The sequence below is a fragment of the Magallana gigas genome, chromosome 8, assembly GCF_963853765.1.
Source record: "Magallana gigas chromosome 8, xbMagGiga1.1, whole genome shotgun sequence".
Lineage (NCBI taxonomy): Eukaryota > Metazoa > Mollusca > Bivalvia > Ostreida > Ostreidae > Magallana > Magallana gigas.
Genome location: NC_088860.1, coordinates 48,219,517 through 48,242,682, shown reverse-complemented (window position 1 = coordinate 48,242,682; position 23,166 = coordinate 48,219,517). Strand labels below are relative to the sequence as shown.

The window sequence follows — 23,166 nt, the reverse complement described above, 5'->3', positions numbered from 1 at the left end:
GATGTGAACCCATCTCTAACATTTCTACCTGGTATTCATGGTAGGGGTACAACATCTAATAATGGCACTCCAATTTTGATGACCCCCAATCCCCCCCCCCCCCCCCCAAACAAACACTCCTTCCTATTCTGCCGCTTTTTCTGTTGAGAGTGAATCTAGATGCTACTTCAGTACTTAGTCCTGTACTGTAGCTGTGACTAAGATGAAAACCAAGACCGGAAACCACCGACAGTCTAGAAGAGCTCGAGGAACTCCCCACATCAAAACATGCCCCACTTAAGTCAAGAGGCACCACTTCTACAGACCCTCACCGAAGTAAAGAAGTGAATGGGTACCACTTAGTGAACTGTCAATAAGACCTGGACAAATTCTGAATCAAGTGAATCTTTATCTCACACATCTGCTTGAAATCACTGTTTACATTAACATCTATTAAGTTATCGTAAAAATTCAAAAGACATAGCAGAAAATTTGTGATTTACTTATAGCAAATCTTATTTTGGATTTATATGTCACCAACTATCTCTACTTTTAACTAATAAATTATCTCAGTTTTTGATAAATCCTAAGATTATGAAATGAAGACATTTTTGTTTTGACTGAGAGACACATGCTAAATGGTACATGAATGTCAAACTTTTAACAGAGTTGGCTACTGGCAAATTCTAAAATTGTACCTTAAATCGGCAAAGAGAAGTTCTTAAATGAACACACATCAAACAAATGAGATAACAAGGCATGCACATTTATGATTATGCAATAATGCAACATGCGCAAAATCCAGGTAAATGCAGTTAACACGTTTGTACACTTGTTCCCTGGCCCTAAATGTTGCCATGCTGGTGAATTCAATCCCTGCCCTGCATTATTGATGAAGTTAGCAAATACACATCAACACATAAACAGATGGTTAATGTGTTAAAGACCCAGTCACCTTTTCAGGTCAAACTCACCTGACCCAATAAGTGATTATCTGATTAACTGTAAACTCTCTGTCTGTGTTTACAAATTTTGACCTAAGTCATTGTAAAGAGAAAACACATGTTTTCAGACATGCTAAAACTATAACAGTACAACACATGGACACTTTTGCATCTGAAATGTGGATCTAATGTGTGGATTAAAAAACTATTACGAATATTAAACTTTAGATCTGCTTGGAAAATGGAAAGTAAGGGAGATGAGATGAGTAATATATGGACACACTTCACATTATCAATCCATAAGGACATTCCACACCTGAGTCCCTCCCAATCCATTCCACCCATCAACTATAGCATGGCACCTGTTTTTATAGAGGCTTGATAACATTCAAGTGTGATTCATAGAGTCCATAATCGGGGTCCATAAAATCGCTGCTCGCTTCACATTAACTTATAAAAACGTTCTAAAATATCTACTCCTTAACCATAACAAAAGATTTCTTACAAAATCGTTCTGATCTCTAAATGAAAAAAATATTTTGTATAAAATAAAAATGCAGTGGGCACAATGTGTGAATTCGTCATTGTGCAAAACCGAAAAAGCCTCCAAGTGTAATTCTCGCTTACTTACCGTGTGTAAACTCTGGGTATAAATAATGTGTTCCTTTGTTTAAAACAGTAAAATATCCTCTTGTAATAACGTAATAACGAAGTTTACTGTCACTTTTCACACTATTCCGACATCGGAGACACGCTGTTGAAGCTTGACCTTTGCCTTCAGAATTCAGAAATAAACCCCCTCCGGGGAAAAAAATGTAAAATACGCACTAAAAATAATTGAAAAAATAAATCAAGCCAGATCACATATATGAAATAGAAAAATATTGATTAAAACAATAAACGTATTGCAACAACAAAGATTGAGAAAATATTATTATCTAATTTACGTTATAAATAGGTTTGCACGAAAATCACCGGAACAGCCAATGCGAGCTATTTTACGAATCACAGACGCAAATTCGTAGTTAATAGTACAGTGTTGCTCAAAATCTCATTCACAATTAGTCCCACACTGGCTAATTATATACGCACACGATTTCAGTAGAATTAAAATTACAAAATTGAAATTATATAGGATAACAGAAACTACTTTTATTTTCATTTATTGCATTAATTAATTCTATGGTCACTGTCGGCAAGTTATGTTTAAACATGAAAATAACTGTGTTAGTTCACCTCGTGCAGGCACGTAAACTGTGTGTGTGTGTGTGTGTGTGTGTGTGTGTATGTGGAAGGGGGGGGGGGGGCAGACTCCACCCAAAAAAATCCTGACAAGCAAATAAAAACAAGAGGCCCATGGGCCACATCACTCACCTGAGGAACAATAGGTATAAAAAAAAAAAAAAAAAAAAAAAAAAAACCCGCTTAATGGAGTCCTAATTTAATACAACCCAAACAAAAACTTTTCTTAAGAAATCATATCAAAAATCACAAATTCATGATTTTGTTCTATGATTTAGACATGATCCATTAAATGAATCATACCCAAATCATAGGTGACAAATAAGGAAGTATAATCCTGATGTGGTTTGTTTCTTGGTTTTGAGTCTGCTATGATTTTCTTGTGATTCTGGTATGTGCTATTATCTTAGAAGGCAACAGAGCATGCGTTTGAAATGATTCGTTAATTGCCAGATAAACTGACCACTAAGGATTAAGATTTCTGCATAACAGGAAGTTGAGTTGCAAATTTTGAATGTTCATCTTGGAGCCTAAATGTGATGTACATGTCAAGAAAATTTGTTATTGTTGGGCATCTTGCTCTATCTTGGCATATTTATAAAGTGATTTTATGGAAGTATTTTGGGAAAATATATTCTTATTCACTTGAGGTAAATGATATTTTATAAAGACTAATTTACAATACACTATCAAGTGATGTATTAAGTGAAGCAAGCAACTAATGCATGGATGTACATGTATCATTAGTTCAGACCGGGAGCTACAGACCTGCAGCTAGGTTTTGAAATGCATACGTAATATTTTAATTTGTACAATTCACGTAATAATTGCTAAAAGAGTTTGAAATAACAGTATAATTATCATCTAAATTATGGAAGACTTTGATCCCGCGTTCTAATTCAGATTATATTGGCTTAACGATACAGTTCATGTGACATATGGGCAGCTTTTTAAGTCACTGTTACTTTTAATTTCATTTTTTAATATTTAACCATAAAAATCTTTCATATAACAAATAATAAACTCTATATTTTCTGTTTCTGTAAGAAAAAAGTATAAAAAATAATGTATCTTAATAAATATAAGGATTCAATCACACATATTTGCCAGTTTTACACTGTCAATAGAAATGCACTTTCTGTTTAATTCATAAATATTTATAAAATTATTTAAAATATTACCCCAAAAAATATGTGATTATGTAATACACATTATGAGGAATGTTTTTAAAAGTAAAAGAGATGCACTCCACTCTCCATTAAAACCAATACAATATTAAATATGTCTCACTCTGTACATAAATTCTTTGTCATTGGTGTAACCGAATATGCTTTGTTGGAAAAGAGTTGTCATTCTTGATAAATGACATCATAACTAGTCCTGAGGTGTAGGACATCACATCCTGTAAAAGACTGCAGACGCCATTTATATGTTTCGTGGTTTGTGTTATTAAAATGAGCTTCTGATGGCAAAAAGGTAAGAAATACAATAATGCTTTGTCATTGGTGTTGTAGAAATTTTATCAAAACATTTGTAGATAGAAGTTTAATTACCATACTAAACATTTTCAAGATATTTACTAAACACACTGTGCAGATGACCTCTTCCACTCTCATAGGGTATTTAAGTACATCAGCCCATTTATGTACTTTTTGTCATTGGAGTTACTGTCATTGGTGTAACTGCTACAAAGTAACACCAGTGATGAGTTTAGTTACACCACTGACAGAAAATATACATTTAATTATACATTCTTTTATATTTTGATCTTCATTTCTAATTTACAACTTTTATCAATTTCAATTTTAATATAAAGGTATTTGATTTCATTTTTAAACACAATTTTTCTAATTAAAAACAAATTTAGGTACAATAGTAACGCCAGTGACATGTGCTTGTAACACCAAAGTAACAAAAGTATTATAAAATGACCATTTGTTTGTAAAATAGCATAATGTTTATTCTATTAAGCTGGTAAATAGAAAAGGATAACATCCATATCAATTGAAATATTCAAAGTTTATCATGTTTTTGATGTTTACCCCAAAAAAGAGAATTTCAGGTACAATAGTAATGCCAATGACATGTGCACGTAATACCTATGACAAAAGTATTATGAAATGAATTTTTGTTATGTAAGTTAATAAAATATTTATTTCATAAAACTGGTAAATAGAAAAGGATAATATACATGCCAATTCAAATATTCAAAGTTTATCTATTTTTGCTGTTATCTCATAAACGAAATCTAAAAGTGCATGGTAACGCCAATGACATGTGCATGTAATATGTACCAATTACATTAGCATCAATTTAAAACAAACACATTTGCTTGTATAATATATTGATAATTTTATGAAGCTAGTATAAATTGTAAAAGGATAGTTTCCAAGTCAGTTCAAATAATCACTAATAATAAATAACAATAATATAATGATGTATGATTAAAGATCCATTTAGAGTTGCATGGATATAAGTATGGTGTTGAAAATGAAAAATTAGCAAAAATCATTGAAATATATGCTTAGTAATGATTTGAGTTAGTAGGTGGTGATATCAAATTGAATGATTTTTTTTCAAGCATTCGTTAAGCTCTTATATATGAAAGAAGAATGTTAATTAAAATCTATGAATAATGTATGCTTGCATTTTGTCATTGGGGTAACCATTGCATTTTGTCATTGGGGTAACCAAATGTCATTGGTGTTACTTTGTCTATTTTCGCTCTTGCAAACTCATTTAAAGAGTTAAACTTATTGTGGTTTTTTTCATCTTTGTACTTAAGCAAGGTTAATGTAAGAAAAATTAAGGTTTTTTTTAAAACCTTTTAGATGTTTTAGACTTAAAATTTTAGTTTATAAGTCATTGGCGTTAATATAACTGTCATTGGTGTTACTATCGAGTCATTGGAGTAACCAGTCTTATAAATGTTCTTTCGTCTTAAATTTTATGTATTTTGGGGTTTGTAAATCATGATAATTAATGTATTGAAATTCTGGACGGATTGAATGTTATGAGATTTTGGTTATTTTTTGCCACTTTTATGTTAAAACATATTAAAGCAGGTATGTCTTACACGATTGTCTCATATTCATGTAAAAAGCTGAAAAAAGAAACTTACTATTATAAATAAATGCTGTGAATTTTATTCTTGCTAAGTCACATTATCAAACATTTATTTGTCCTTTAAATTTCATTTCAAAGGTTGTTTATTTTTTCTGTACAGTGTATTGTTTACAGGTAACACCAATGACAATAAAACAGCTATTGTTCATTTTCAAAAGAACATTTTGACCAAACTACATTAGCTACTGTTTGGAAAATATGTTGTTTGAAAAATATAATGTTATATTATTACTATTAGTTCAATAAAGGTGCAGAATAATCTACTATTTTTTATAATTTTCACCTGAACTATTTAGCTGCCTTTTTTTAATATTGACCCATATATGTATACTATTTTTCATATTTGGTAATTGACAATGTATTTCAAATATTAAAAGTATATAATTGTCTGTTGCAAATTATAAATTAAGTGGTCATTTTTTTTCTTTAAGAAATTTTTGTATAATTGTCCTTTAACAGGTCATATAAGGATCATGGTTTTGATACGAGTTGTTAGTTACAACAGATCATACCAGGATCATGGTTTTGCTATGAGTTGTTAATTACAACAGATCATACCAGGATCATGGTTTTGCTATGAGTTGTTAGTTACAACAGATCATACCAGGATCATATGGTTTTGATATGAGTTGTTAGTTACAGCAGATCATACCAGGATCATGGTTTTGATACGAGTTGTTAGCTACAGCAGATCATACCAGCTAGGACCGTGGGTTTGATATGAGTTCTTAGTTACAACAGATACAACAGATCATACCAGGACCATGGTTTTCTTGCAATTTGTTTAGTTTTACAGATCACCCGAGAATCATGATCCATTAACTCATTTGCATGTGAAATTTTCCTATACCGAAATCATCTCAAAACCATGATTTTCACACAAGCCATTGATATGATCCGTAAGCTATTTTTTCTGTTTGGGAAACTATCTGGACAATATACCATAATACAGTAGATCCTGTATAAATAAAATCCATTTTTCCCCTGGATATTCTTATGTTTATAATCATTAGTCCCTTTTCTAACAGGATGATTTTATAGTCATATCACATATTGAGTATTGCAGTTCTCAAAAAAGACCCTTAACGATTGTTTATAAATAAAGCTACATAACAAACTCTGAACCTTCTTGTGAGGCCAAAGAATTGTCTTGGGGCCAAAGTCTTAACAATTATAAAGCATCATCTGGCTGATTAATTTCTGAGAAGAAGATTTTTAAGATTTACTCTATATATTCCTATGCCGTAAAACTTTAACACCCCCCCCCCCCCCCCAATGACGTGGCCCCATCCTACCCCCAGGGATCACAAGTTTCACAACTTTGAATCTACACTACCTGATGATGCTACCATACAAGTTTCAGCTTTCCTTGCTAATTAGTTTCTGAGAAGAAGAAATTAAAAAATTTACTCTATATATTTCTATGTAAAATTTCGCCCCCCCCCATTGTGGCCCAACCCTACCCCCGGGAGTCATGATTTTAACAACTTTAAATTTACAATACCTGAGAATGCTTCCACACAAGTTTCAGCTTTCATGGCGGATTAGTTTTTAAGAAAAAGATTTTTAAAGATTTACTCTATATATTCCCAGGTAAAATTTCGATTCCCCATTGTGGCCCCACCCTACATCTGGGGGTCGTGATTTACACAACTTTGAATTTACACTACCTGAGGATGCTCCCACACAAGTTTCAGCTTTCCTGGCTGATTAGTTTTTGAGAAGAGGATTTTTAAAAATTCACTCTATATATTCCTTTGTAAAACTTCAACCCCCCCAATGGGGCCCCACCCTACCCCCGGGGATCATTATTTTCACAACTTTAAATTTACACTAACTGAGAATGTTCTCACACAAGTTTCAGCTTTCCTGGCTGATTAGTATTTGAGAAAAAGATTTTTAAAGATTTACTCTATAAATTTCTATATAAAACTTCGACCCCCCCATTGTGGCCCACCCTACCTCAAGGGGTCATGATTTTCACAACTTTGAATTTACACTATCTGAGAATGCTTCCACACAAGTTTCAGCTTTCCTGACCGATTAGTTTCTGAAGAGAAGATTTTTAAGATTTACTCTATATATTCCTATGTAAAACCTCGACCCCCCATTGTGGCTCCACCCTACATCTGGGGGTCGTGATTTTCACAACTTTGAATTTACACTACATGAGAATGCTCCCACACAAGTTTTCAGCTTTCCTGGCGGATTAGTTTTTGAGAAGAATATTTTTAAAGATTTACACTATATACTCCTATATAAAAATTCGACCCCCCATTGTGGCCCCACCCTACCCCCAGGGGTCATGATTTTCACAACCTTGAATTTACACTATCTGAGAATGCTTCCACACAAGTTTCAGTTTTCCTAGCGGATAAGTTTTTGAGAAGAAGATTTTTAAAGATTTACTTTATATATTCCTTTGTAAAACTTCGCTCCCACTTGTGGCCCGACCCTACCCTGGAGGTCATGATTTTCACAACTTTTAATCTACACTACCTGAGGATGCTCCCACACAAGTTTCAGCTTTCCTGACTGATTAGTTTCTGAAGAGAAGATTTCTAAAGATTTACTCTATATACTCCTATGTAAAACTTCGACCCCCCATTGTGGCTCCACCCTACATCCAGGGGTCGTGATTTTCACAACTTTGAATCTACACTACCTGAGAATGCTTCCATACAAGTTTCAGCTTTCCTGGCGGATTACTTTTTTAGAAGAAGATTTTTTAAGATTTACACTATATACATGTATTCCTACGTAAAACTTCGTTCCCCCATTGTGGCCCCACCCTACCCACGGGGATCATATTTTCACAACTTTGAATTTACACTACCTGAGGATGCTCCCACACAAGTTTTCAGCTTTCCTGGCTGACTAGTTTCTAAGAAGAAGATTTTTAAAGATTTACTCTATATATTCCTACGTAAAACTTCGTTCCCCCATTGTGGTTCCACCCTGCCCCGGGGGGGGGGGGCTAATGATTTTCACAACTTTGAATTAACACTACCTGAAGATGCTACCACGCAAGTTTCAACTTCCATGGCTGAATGGTTCTTGAGAAGAAGATTTTTGAAATTTTCTCAAATTTGTACATTAATTTCTAATTATCTCCCTATGAAAAAGGGTGCGGCCCTTAATTTTCACAATTTTGAACCCCCTTTGCCTAAAGATGATTTGTGCCAAGTTTGGCTAAAATAGGCCTGGTAGTTCTTGAGAAGATGTTGAAAATACGAAAAGTTTACGGACGGACGGACAGACGAACGGACGGACAGACGGACGGACGAACAGACCGACGACATACAAAAAATGTGATCAGAAAAGCTTACTTGAGCTTTCAGTTCAGGTTGGCTAAAAAGGAAAAAAAAAGGGGGGGCGCTTTCCAAAATCCTCATCCGTAAAAGGGGTTTTAAATATAAAAAAAATATCACAAACGTATAATTCTATATCTACATACAATTGTATATGGAATAGAAATACATATCAGGGGCTGTATATAATGTGTCTGTATCAATACTAACTTTATTTACTTTGAGCGATTGTGTATTTAATAGCTGTTTATTTCTGTACCTGCAAATAAATGTGTACCCTTGCATACAAATGTATGTGCATGATAACTTGGTATGTGTAATATATCAGATATACCTCCCATGGTAACTTACTATGCTTACTTAAAAGCACAGTATTTATGTATTAAATCCATTCTTTGTTATAATCAAATCATGTTTTATTGTTTTAATGCACATGCACCCCCCCCCCCCTTGATTGGTGAATAAACATATTATTTTGTTGTCTCGTGATCGTTGACATTCATTCGGACATTCGACACAGTCACACTGGTATTGTCCGTGATCACTGACACTTGATACATATAAAATTCTTTATATGGTAGATCTTGAGTCAGACTAGAACATAAAATCATGCACCAAACTTTTTACATGTACCAATAAAAATGGGTGTATAACATGGTGACAATCTTAGTCCCAATTGTTTAAATTTTTTATCAGTGATCTCCCGAAATACTTGATGTATGCTGGCAATATAATTTTATAATCTCCATTAACAGATGATTTGCAACAAAAGCTTAATATCTTGCAAAAATACTGCAATGATTGGTGTCTCAATATTAATATATCCAAAACTAAGATAATAGTTTTTAACAAAGCTGACAGACTCTCTAAATCCAAATTTAACTTTGCTGATGTTGAACTTGAATGTGTCTCTGAATCCAAATACTTACAGTACCGATCAGACCCAACCTAACACCAGAGTAAATCCCAACTAAACCCCGGGTTTTCTTTTTGGGTTTACTTTGGGTTTACTCTGAGTTAACGTTTTGAAAATTTGGGTCCACTTAGGGTTTACTTTGGGTTTACTCGCGGTTTACTTTGGGTATACTTGGATATTGCTTTTGAGGTCAATAGCACGCACTGAAGTGTGAAGCAGACCCGTCTTTTATCTTACCATCCTACTGCCTGTAATTTCTGCCCCTTGTATATTCCGAATACACAGTTAGCATCTGTTTTAAGGGGTATACTTCTAACTGGGTTTACTCTCTGTGTCCACTCTGGGTTTACTTTGGGTTTACTCTGGGTTTACTCTGGGTCCACTCTAGTAAATCCGAAGTAAACCCAGAGTAAACCCAGAAAGTAAACCCAGGGTTTAGTTGGGGTTTACTTTCTGTTAGGTTGGGTCTGATTGGTAATGTAGATGCACCATTTTGTTTCCCAGGCTCAAAAGCAGCTTTACCAAAAAGCCTTAAAATCTGTTTTCAAACTAAAAAAAAAATTCATTTCTTTTGAATCCGGACATCAAACCACAATTCACATTTCTGATCATACTATTAAACCTATTTTATTGTACGGAGCGGAAATTTGGGGTTATTTTAATCTATTTGCAAAAAATGAATAAATAAATATCCCTTGTTGTGCAGTTGTCAAAATTTATTCTTATACACTATGTGATAAATTTTATTTTAAGTATTGCAAATCAATAATTGGTGTGCATAAATCTGCAACAAACTTGCTGTTTTATCTTAACTTGGAAGATTTCTCTTACATTTTGATATTATCATTATAATAATTTATAAAGCGCACAATTTTACAAATAAAAATGTATAATCAATGGCGCTGTACACACAAATAAAATTCATAGATTTGTTATACATGCAGAATTTAAAAATGTTGTCTCAGAGAAGAGTTCACAGTTTTTTGTTTTTGTTTTTTGTTTTTTTGTTTTTTGTTTGTTTGTTGTTTTTTTGGTTTTTTCTTAACTACACATAATTATTGAAAAGCACACGTATAATAAAATGCCTTTAGCTGGCGCTTAAAAGTAGTAAAATCACTAATGGTTCTCATGTCTCATGCAATTCATTCCAAACGGTCGGTCCTGATATTGCGAATGACCTGGCAGCAATGGTTTTGCGTTTAACGACAGGAATATTTAGTGTTTTAGCGACACTACTTATTGAACGAATGCTATATAGTGATTCTCGTATACTTAGCATTTCTCTGAGGTATATTGGGCTTTCACTATCGTTGAGGCACTTAAAAACAACCCACGCGATTTTAAATATCTATGTAAATTTACTGGTACATACTTGAGAATCATAGTCAATCCTTTCCACTTTTATATGTTCGAACAAAATATTCCCTAGCTCCTAGTATGGATCAATTCAAATTTTGACTAACAGCATTGATGGCATTAAGAATTTATTGTCAGTAACGATACAAAAATTCAAAAGGACACTTAGAGACTGTCTATTTAAATACTGTATTAAAGAATGGAATTCTCAACTCACTGTACATGCTGACAAAAGACTAAGTTGCTAGAGCCACTTTCAGGAAAATTTGTCCAAGAGAACTACCTTAGATTATTTAAAAATGTTGAGCAGAGGAGAAGTTTAACTCGTTTTAGCATTTCCGCTCATAGACTTAATATTGAAAGAGGAGGATATCAAGGCTTTCCTCATCTTCGCTAGCCAAGTGACTAGGGGAGATGAGAAAAACGAATCGGACACTTGGCTAGCGAAGATGGGCTTTCCTATACAAGAAAAGATACTGTAATAGATGTAATGTCTAATCAGTGGATGAAAGAAACATTTTTCATTCTCATGTACCTCAAGAAAGGTACTGAACCTATCTAAATAAGATGGAACATAATTAATCCATATAAATGATGACCGTCTTACTAAACATTCGTCTTGTGGAGTTATCGTTACAACAGCACATGGTGCTCACAAGTAAAAGAAATTCTTTATAAATTAGATTTGTGTTCCAATTTTGATTGTATCCGTATCTATGACACAAACGAATTTCAATCTAAACTTTTTAATTTTTATAAAGGAGAATGGAAATTAAAAACAGAGTGTGGTTTAGTATATAGAGAAATGATATCAAAGTTATTTTTTCTCCAAGAATTGGCTTAACGTGGCATATATCGGTTGATAAAAATATGTTTTAACGAATTTAAAATGCCTATATATATATATATATATATATATATATATATATATATATATATATATATATATATATATATATATATATATATATATATATATATATATATATAGTAATGCTTTGTCAATAAAATCTTATTTTTAAAATCCCTCGACGCCTCGAATGAATGAGCTAATCATACTTTCTTCATTTTTCAGATCATTATTAAGCTTGGTTTAAAATACCGGGATTGACGACGCGAAGGACCTATTTTATTTTACCATATCAAGTTCATTATTTCACAATTTCTAAACTAATAAACGTTTCATATTAAATATTAATTTTGTAAAGAGACACAAAACAGAGGAAAGTTGTAACTTTGCACCTACGGATGAATGAAAATAAAACGAAGCACAATTGAGCATGTCAAGCATTGCAATATTTGATCTTTATTATTTATATTTATGTTGTATAAATTTTCATTTGTATGTGAATATTTTTCTAGCTATTTTTATTCCATAACTTTCATTTGAATTCTATAATTTTTCATTTGTATTGTATAATTTTCATTTGTATTCTATAATTTTCTATTTGTATTGTATAACTTTCCATTCACATTGTATAAATTTCATTTATATTGTAGAATATTTCATTTGTATTGTATAATTAATTTTCCATTTGTATTGGATAATTTTCCATTTGCCTTGTATAAATTTTATTTGCAATGTATAATTTTTCATTTGTATTGTAAACTAATTCATTAACGTTGCATTTTTTTTCATTTGTATTGTATCTTAAGGATTGTTAATTTTGGTTTGTCACCAATTAAGGATTTCATTGGTTTAATATTATCCCTTATTAACTTTAGTAATGCTAAGCTGTCTATAATCTGACTTAGCCTTTATGATAGGTTAATCAGATACTGAGATATTTTTCAAGAGGTCATTCATTGGTCGTAGTTATTTTTTTCGAAAGAAATTGGTATTGTTAATTCAATCATCATCAAAAACTCACCATCGGTCTCGCTTTTCTGACCTCCGGGGGGTAAAACTTACAAACTGTTAGGTATTTACAAATTCTCCATGAAATCAACTTAATCATTTCATTAAAATTGACAATTATTTATGGTAAACAAATAAATGCATCGCAACGTGTTACAAGGTTCCACCTTCTATACTTTTACGCATGCGTTTTTATTATAAACAAAACACATGCAGGGCTCACGAAGATTCTCCTGGACAGGTTTGTTGATAGAAATATACCTTCTCCATTTGATCCAGGTAATAATTATTTTTAGTTTTTAAGATAATTAGAATTATTAATTTTTGAGTATGTATTTGCGTTTTCTTTCAAAATTTTTTCACAGGAGTTGCCACAAACTAAATTCCTTTTGTAGGTGGGGCCTCATTGTGAGGTTATTTGACATATTTATGTCTGTTCGTGTTAAAATAAACTGAAATTGGTAAACCATTTACAATTTATCGAGGATATGACGAAAATTACCATGATTACATGCATATAATTTACTTGCATATAGATTTTGATAATGGTTATTTGAAATAGTATATGCATGGGTGTGATTTGGTGTGTTTGAGTGTGGTTTTTATGGGTGTAATTGTGTGATTTATTGTATTTAAAAAAAAATTGTAAAAAGAAAAAAAACACACCAAAAACCGAGGGCTGATCTCGAGGAAAATAAAATCCAGTATGTGTTTATTATAATGATTGAAAATGCAGGCAACAACATTGTCTTTACTTGTAAGGCTCATTATATAAATTGTATTTTAAAAAAACTTGGATTTAATTCTACAAGTGGCAATCCGACTTAAAACCAATAGCTCGCTTTCTAAGGAGAAAATTCTTCAAAATCAGACTTGTCATATGTCAGTTTGAAATATTTTCAATATCCCCAACAACCAAAATGAAATTGAATTACCTTACTTATGCCGGATACCTATTCGTCATAAAAATCCTTACAAACAAATAAAAGATACATGACGAGTTCCAGTTAATGTTCTACCAAACCTCTTTCTTTACGCCTCACTTATTTAAATATTAACAACAGTAAAGGAGAGACTTTAGGAGTACTGTGCCACAGTATATATTCGGTGAGAAACGGTGTAAATGTGATGTGATCTTAAACATTTTTTTTAAAAATTAAAATTACAAAATCAATCTTTAATCAATGGCACCACTAACTGCAGTCTCCAGGTGGAAGACAATGGGTTCAATGGACTAAGGAGTGGACAATGTATAATCCCCTTGTCTGGAAAAGATTGTTGATTGTACGTTATATTTTGTGTGAAACTATAGTTTCAACTATATTTAATATAGTATTGCTGTTGAAAATTGTAATAAATTGAGAAAAAAAACCAGATAAAGTAACGACATTTCTACACTTTTTAAACAACTGTCAAACTGTAAATTTTGAATGTATTTGGTGGCAGTAAATACAAAATTTACACGATGAATTAAAGTCCAAGCTTTTTGGCATCATTGATAGCTGCATTTTTAAAGGGGCTTGGTCACGATTTTGGTCAAAAATTATTTTTTTGATTTTAATGTATATAATGCTTCAGTAAGGCATTTTTAATTGGCAACCAAAATTTGAGTGTCATTTGTTGAGTTATAAGCGAGTTTCAGAGCTTACAATTCCTCGCTATGTAAACAAAGCTTTTGTTTATATTTTGAATGTTGAAGTGAAAATTCCAGTTTTAGACCTAAAATGAATGTTTATGGTTAGGAACTGTTTATTTATGCTTAAAAAGAAAAAGAATAATAGACAAATCATCTTGAAAAAGATTTTTTACTGGTATATTGAACCTATGTAAACAAAAACAGGGCACGAGCCTTGTTTACATGACGATGAATTGTGAGCCCTGTTTCTTGCTTATAACTCTTCGACGGGCACCCAAATTTCATTTGATCATTAGAAATGCATTCATAAAGTATTGTAAATTATAAAAACAGAAAAATTAAATTTGACCAAAATCGTGACCATGCCCCTTTAATATAAAAAAAATCTCGTAAATTTTCTTTCTGACATTTAAAAATCTAATTTGTTAAAAACCATTTGAATTACTTACACAAGTACTCTAAAGATGATATAATGATTAATCACCAAATTGATTGTGTACAGATTTTTCGATTAAGATAAAGAGCACCGATGTGACCGGTCAGCAGAGGATGCTCACTCAATTTGGTAAATAATAAATCAAAACCGTAGACAATTTGATGAATAATCATAGCCCAACAATAAGTATGAAAAGCTTTCGACGTATATTGATCGACAGGTTTAGTCAGTATGCCGATGTCCGAGGTAATGTGTGATAATTATTAATTATCTATATGCATGTTAATTATATGAGTTATCGCTCTTACATAAACAATTACTTCATCCATGTAATTTCTAGATGTACATATGCAACATTACTAAATCACATACCGGTATTTATACATTTTGAGATATATCATATGTATGCATTTATAGATATATTTACGTAACAAAATGTTTTAATACCTGATTGTGGATCAGGTTCCACTTTTTAATAATTCAATTTAACAAATGCTGTAAATTAAGTCAGGATCCTGTTTAACATTGATATGTGCGTATAGAACACTATTTTTGATAAATACCAACAAAAAATAATTTCATCATCTACTTTCACACTTTGCATTCTCACTGAATAGCGTTCATGTAAAAACTATAGACAATCAAAAATATTACACTATTTAAAAAGAGTTTAACTGTGAATTAAAAAGTAAAACAACTTACAGTATGAAGTCATTCAGAAGTTGAGTTGTAAAATTATGCAACACTAGAGTTTATTCCCCGTAGTGATTTGGCGGGAAATTTTTTAAGAAACCACATACTCGTACCTATCACATGGAAATACAGAAAATATACTTTACCAAGTATCATTTTTTGGTCAATTGTACATCTGGTGCCATAAAAGTAACAATATAGAATTCTTTGCATGCTGGGCAAAGAGCACAATAAAACACTTTCCAATTTACAGTTTATTGACGAATTAGCACGAGTTTTTATCTCGATTTTAGTAGATCTTTATTTCCTTCTTGTACCGCAGTTTCGATTTATGAATGGAATTTGTCCTGCATTGTAAATCGGTCTTAGTTAACAAGTGTTTAAGATTCGACGTCGTCGGCAACTGATAATGTCCCAAAATTATAGTAATTTCTTAGAATGTATGACTGCTCAAAATGGAAAACAATCTTTTTGCATCTGTTGAATATTTTTCCTTGGATTGTGGATCACAACAAAAGCAAGTTTACTGTCGCTATTAGTATTACTTTTAGATGAACGTCGGATCGGGGATTACGTACTATATGTTATGGAATTTGTGATGCTCTTTTTATTCCAGCGTTGATTAAATTTATGGAATATTTCTGTTGTTGAAGAAATATTTTCAATTCTCTTAGAACATGTGCAATTTTTTTCTGTGATAATTGGACAGATTTCCCGTGCTTAAGTAAACGGAATATTGCGTTTTTCTGTGGAAAGGGTGGCGCGATAGAAATCCAGATAGTGGGGCATGTCCGTGGGATTACAGTATTTATCCGTAGTTATATATGTCATCCATTTTTCATGATAGTATGACTAAGATGGAAATTCCTTGCGACAATTTTTCCATTGAAAATTGTATTGATTTATTCAAGGTATTGAACAATGAATGGAATATCCATAGGTACAAGCCAAATTCACAAAAATGTGCTTATCATTGTTTCACAGTCGATGATTTAGGTTTGACAGTTGTAAAGTATAGTTTACGGAAAGAAAACTATAGTTAACGAATTTAATCTATATTTCACATCTATAAACCTTAGCTAACCAATGTATACTTTAGTTTACAGATGTGAATTTATATTTATCAGCAAATTCTATTGTTTACGTTATTTGTAGACAGATAAACCATATTATCATTCGTAAACTATAGTTTACAACTGTTAAATAATTATAGTTTTACAGATGAAAACTACAATGAATGAATTGTAAACTATAGTTTGTAGATCGTAGTTTTTAAACCTAACTTTTTAACTGTAAAACTGTATTTTTGTACCATACTAGCTAAATCCTCTTCACCTTCAGTCCAAAAAAAGAAACAATTGTCAAGATGCCGATTCCAGGTAGTTCCTAATTAGATGTACTAAGTCATCAAATACTCCTGACATTCTTTCAAAAGGGGTATTTTCTGAAATTCTCATCACTAAGGTAGCATATGTCGGCTCAACTTTCGTCGTCATAGCTGTTCCTTTTGTTTATATACATATATACACATATACACACACACATGCAATGTCTGTTTACACATATTTAATTTCGATCCATGATATATGTTATTTTGATAGATACATGTATACATCTAAAAAATCGATGTCATGGAAGGACGTTTTGCATATTTATTCATATGCATACACATACAGGCTTGTTTACAACTGATATCCAATTTTCTTCACTTTACCTGTATACTCAGCCACAAAGAGATTGTCTCTGGTGTCTACACATAACCCCCATGGACGCTGTAATCGACAATTGTCAATGTAGCGGAGGAACTGTCCGTCCTGATCCAGGATGTGGATACAGTGGTTGCTATATTCTGCTGTCAGGATCCGACCCTGGCTGTCTGTAGTGATGCCGTATGGTATAAATAATCCTTTGGTAGTGGACGGAGGACCAGTGTAGGTAAACCGGAGTTTGCCGGCCTGATTGACCACCACTACCGCGCGGGCTGATGGGTCTGATACACAGATATCTAGGTTTGTGTTCTCACTAATGTATTTGATGCCATTGGATAAAAAAAGAGGTTGTCCTTTGTCATCATACTGTATACTTTGTTTTTCTGTGGAGCCAGAGTAACGGACAACTTTTGTTTGTTTATCATCATCACTGTCCATAACAACCAGGAGGTCATCTATGGAGGTACGACAGACACCCCAAGGTTTCCAGCCCTGTAGCCTGATCACTGTCTGAATCTGTGTATTCTTAACTATGTTCACAGTTCTATCAATGTTATCAGTAAAAACTAGATCCCCACTCCTTGTCACTGTTATGTCCCATGGCACGTTCCCTGACGTAGTTTTCATTGACTTCACTAGTTCTCCCTCCAGGTTGTACAGTCTCATCATGTTGTCATGAAAACTACATGTCCAGATGTTGTCATCACCCACACAGGACACATTTAATAACAAATGACTTGATACTCCATACCTAGTATTTATTTCGGTGATGATCCGTGGTACATCAACGAGCGGTCTGTTTGAAGGAGAAGACTCCACATCTGAAGAAGCTATTGTGTAACCATTTTCTTCTGTTTTGATAGAAGACGCTGACAGAGAACCAAACTGTTGATAAAGCCGTTCTTTGTTGATATTCGGAGGGTTAAAACATGTTAAGGAAACTGTGAGTTTAGGGGGCAATTTTCTGAATTCAGAATTCCTAGATTTGTACGCAGAGATAATACTGACATCATTGGAGTCCAGTAACTTCTTCAGATCAGCAATGCTCTGTGTGATTGCAGAAATGGTGCAAGTGATTTTTTCTTCCTGTTCATTTAAAACAGCCAGATGGTTGGAGTCCACTTCCTCAAGAATTGTTTTACACTGGCAGGTTTCTGGAGTTGGCATGGTACCAAATGCAGTTAGAAGAAGAAACAATGACAAACTAGACTGGATTTCTAACCAGAGCCGCCTGAATCTTTACTCATGTGTTTCACCAGTTATGGTTTATAGCACCAGCCAAATGTTGATGTTGAACATTTTTGAGATTAAGAAAATGCATTTTATGAATTATGAAGCAAACATTATATGTACGCAATTCATATCAATTGCGGAAACGCAAAAATACGATAGTAGGCTAACCAAAGGCAAATAAAAGTCGTTAAGAGGAAATTGTTATAGAAATATCAGATATACAGTTAGATTTTAACATTAGGTTGTTTTGTTTTTAACTTATACACTTAGTAAAATGAGAAAAAGATAAACATGCAAATTACCTGTTGTAGGCCCAAATTAAAACATTTTGGAGCAAATCAAATTATAAATCTTTTTGTAAAGTCTTAACTGCCTCGTAAATGCCGTACATTTTCTCACAGGGTAGTACAGATAATTAGGAACTTGATATGTAATGACAATGCAAAGAAAGAGCTGGCACTAGGGACTATCTAGATTGGCATATTATAAAACCTGATCTGGTTTGGTCTTACTGTACTGGGGACCTCAAGAAAAGATAATACTTAGGACCTAATGTATATTATAAGTGCTAGGTAACGATATATCACAGTCGAATTTTCAAACCGACTTTTTCAATTATTTAATTGTAGATTGAAAAACAATTGTGAATACATCCTTTGATTCTGCATTGGTCAGAAATCACTCTTTTCGTGTATAGTATATATATTAATGATCTTTCAATTAAACATACAAAACTCAAAAATTGAGAACAACGTTTTTAATGAAAACATAGATTGTATTAAGACCAGTGTTAGGGTCAAACTAGATTGAGGACAAGGTTAAGCCAGAACAATTAGCCGCCAAACCATATTTTACTGTATGCCATCTGATATTTCAAATTTTAAATAGATTTGATTTAAATATGTGCGCCAGTTAGAATTCAACAACACCCCTACGAACACTGATTGCATCTATCTGACAATTATGTCACATATAGGCCAATGTTATGGTGAATCATGACGAGATTTTAAAATGTTGTATTCATTCCCTATATACCCGTAGAACACTAATTAGTCATAATCGATAGATATGCAATTCTTTGTCAAATTCATCGGAAATGAGCATGCATAACTGCACACACGTCTGAGAATTGTTAAAGCTTTAACGTTGTTGTGTTGAGGTGGTATGTAAGGGTATTAATGCTAAATAACAAAGGAGTGTAACTTAATTATTAGCTGTTGATTAGGCACCATTCGATAGATTCAATGTATTACATATAAAAAATTATTGCTAGCACCAATCTACAGCCAAAAACAGAATAATGTGGAATCATTTTAACTATTATTTAATTTTTGTTGTTTGTTGTTTTTTTTTTGCTAATTTGTGGTAATGTTATTTTGTGGACGTGTCACTTTTCATTTTCAAGAAAGAAAACTTTTTTTTCCATCGAGGTTGTGATTCGTTAGGAGGGTTACCCTCGAATACCAGGACAAGTGATTTTAACAAAGTCTAGTCATTGCACATTACATTTCATTCATCATAAAAAAAGAAATATCACAAATGCAAACAAAAAGACATGCATATATCGATTCTCGGTTCGTTCTGTGTTCATCCACCTAAAAGGTTTATAAACAATTTAGATGACAGATATTTAAACATTTCAAAACAAAAGAGACTTTAAATGATACCGGTGTTTTGTCTTTCCTTTAAAACACAGTAAAAATTAATACAATTTTTGGTAACGGTACTAACCTTGTACTCTTAAATTTTCAGTATAGCTCGGTGTACTTCCTGTATCCACCCTCTCTCTCTCTCTAACGGCTTTGTGATTTGTTACAAGTTCATGTCATAAATTTAACAAGGTTTTATGTAAAACTTACTTCTTTTTTTTTACCTTACTACAATGTACTTAAAACCCTAACTTTCTTTCATTTACCAAAAGGATTAAAAATATTTTAAGTTGCTTACCGAATATTCTGTGAAAGAAAAACAAACAAAAAATGTTGATTCTGTGCCAAAAGGGATTAATTGTAGAGGCCCGTTATATGCTAATGTTGGACGTAAAACATTACCTCTTTCGTTCTTAGAATGATCAGGTAACCCTGTAGACATAACTTTTGGATAATATCTTTTAAATTCATTACAATAAATCCAACCAACAGATTCAAGTCGATATACAGTGGTATCGCGTTATGTTTTATTTTTAGGTTGTATAGATTATGATGTAAATAATAACCTCGACGGAATAACATGTAACGTAGAAGTTAAATGCTTCGTTTACACTGTATTTAATCAATAATGATTCGTCCTCTATATGGCTAAAAAGAAGAAGAAAAAACACCTTAAAAATTTACAGAAATCAAAACAAATTAAAACTGTACGGTGACAATTTTGGCAAAAATTCATGTTTTCGTGTTATGTTTACAACGATTCAGTTAGTAATTTCTTATTCTACTCAATCAAAAGCGTGTGTTGGTGGTCAGATTATAAACAAGATACTATGCGCACAATTTTTTGTTTTGTAATCAACGCTCTGGTCATAGTTTTGTTTAAATTTTGAATGTTGCAAATAGATCAAGGTTTAGACTTATAACAATTGTAAAAAACATTAGAAATTATTTCTCAATGTTAGAAACGAATTATAAAAGAATTAGCTTGAAAAAGAACCTTTACCTGTAGGCTTTGTGGTCTCTGAATCTTGCTTATTACTCTACAACTGAACCTCTAATTTAGTTGATCATTAGAAATACATTACTAAAGCATTATATGCAATAAAAATAGAGAAATAAAATTTAATAAAAAATGTGTCCTTTAAATGTTATTACTATATGCTTCATTTAAGCATTGATTTAATGAAAAATATAGTCTCATCACTGCAGCGATGTGTACATACGCATTTTCATAACGCGCTTATCTTTAATTAAGGATTACGTTTACTCAGAAGCGAAAAAATCCACAAATAGGAGCAAAAAACTACTTATGCGCATTTTAACCCCACTATTGTGTTGCTATTTTTCAATTTCAAATAACAAGGTCAATGACCTTCTTTTTATGCTAGTGACCTCGGAATGTTTATTGAAAAATGTGTCAAAATTGTCCACCCTCTCCAAGGTTTTCTTGATTTTGTAATTATTAGAAATAATAAAACAGTTTGTAGGTTGGTAAATGATAAAATACGAATAGTATTACTAATTTTATAATTGAATGAACCATTTTAAGCTCATATTTCAAGTTTAATTTAGTCCAAATTTCCTCTATCAATTTTAAAAATTGTACCCATTTTTGATCAAGTTTTACAAAAAAAAGACTAATAGGAGCTCCAAACCATTGATTGCTTAAAACTGTTTTCATCGTCTGTATTCTGTTGACATTAAATAACATTATATAAGGTTATTGATCAAAATTTCGAGATAGTTTATCTTATATTGATTTTATGTATTTTAAAGATTTTTCCAATCGCGTGCCAGCCATAATATAAAATTATACACAAGTTAATACAATCATAAAATGTGTAAAATACTATAAAAAAAAACCACATAGAAACTTAACTTTTGTAATTACATTGCAACAGAAAGTTTTTAAGAGAAAATAAGAAAATGAAAAAAAAATTAGCCCGAATTTCTTCTGTTTCAATATTAATTCACTCTTGTCATAGCACATCTTCTTCAAATAAACAAAACATGGATATCAATATCGATACTTGTTAATAACATTGTTATTATGTCTTTTTAAAACAACTTTTGAGCTCAGGTAATGAACTTTGTGAAAATATTTTTTGAAATCTCAAACGCTGAGTAAACGTAATCCTTAATTAAAGAGCCATTGTAACAGCCTCAAGCGTAAACTTAATATTTGTTTGTTACGTTGCATTTTACAGCTTTCAACGTTTGCGACTTAAAAATGAAACCTAACAATTATACATTGGATTATCCTGTTTGTGTTATGGTGCTATATATGCAATACCTTTACACACTTTACATTAAAAAATAATATGTGAAGTTTAAATATAACGAAATACAGAAAGGAAATAAAACAATGTGTTATAATAATGATAGTCAGGGATGCTGAATAGTATTGCTAGTAATACAACGGTCAATTGTATAAGATTGTTTTTCCATGCGCACAATTCACATTAAAAAGAGTTTTTGATTCAGATGTTTAAACCAATTACACACAAAGCAGATAATGTTTTGATGTACATCTATACATTAGCAAATAAGCAGATTTATTAGATTTGTCATAACGAACTTATTCCTATTGATGTTGATATTCCTATCTACAAATCAGTGAAAATCATTTCAAAGAGTTTATGGATATTCATTTATGTTTGATGTTTTCGTTTTAATGTAACATTAACAAAAAAAAAATTGATAACATTAACAAAAACAATTATGATAACTATGATTGACTTTTTGTTACATGTTGATTTTTTTTTTTTTTGCAACTGACACTTCTTATTTCTTAAAGAAGTGAAGTTTATCTATTTAACATTTTAAGGGATTGTACAATGTACAGTGACGAAATTTATATTCAACGAATGTTCCCATGTGCATGATATTTGGATGTTCTGCGTTCGCAGTGAGAAATGCATGTAGTAAAATAGTAAATTATACCTGGTGCAGTCATAGTAGTATCGTGATGTGTCAAAACATCATAGATTTGATCAACATCCAAATTCAGTTCACAATATTTAAGAAAAAAGACATCCAATAATAAGTTAATCCTCGATAAAGAAAAATGCAATACCT

General features: G+C 32.1%; 1 protein-coding gene across 2 annotated transcripts in view; it reads right to left on the bottom strand.

Moving 5' to 3' along the window:
• Positions 1-1,946, bottom strand: part of LOC105319496 (FERM, ARHGEF and pleckstrin domain-containing protein 2) — a 60,422-nt gene extending 58,476 nt beyond the window's left edge. For both annotated transcript variants that reach the window (XM_066070135.1, XM_066070137.1), the window contains exons 1-2: positions 1,871-1,946; positions 1,555-1,750 (exon numbers count right to left, since the gene is read on the bottom strand). The gene's annotated coding sequence lies outside the window, so the exon portion shown is untranslated. The remainder of the gene's footprint in view (positions 1-1,554; positions 1,751-1,870) is intronic.
• Positions 1,947-23,166: the final 21,220 nt, after the last annotated feature.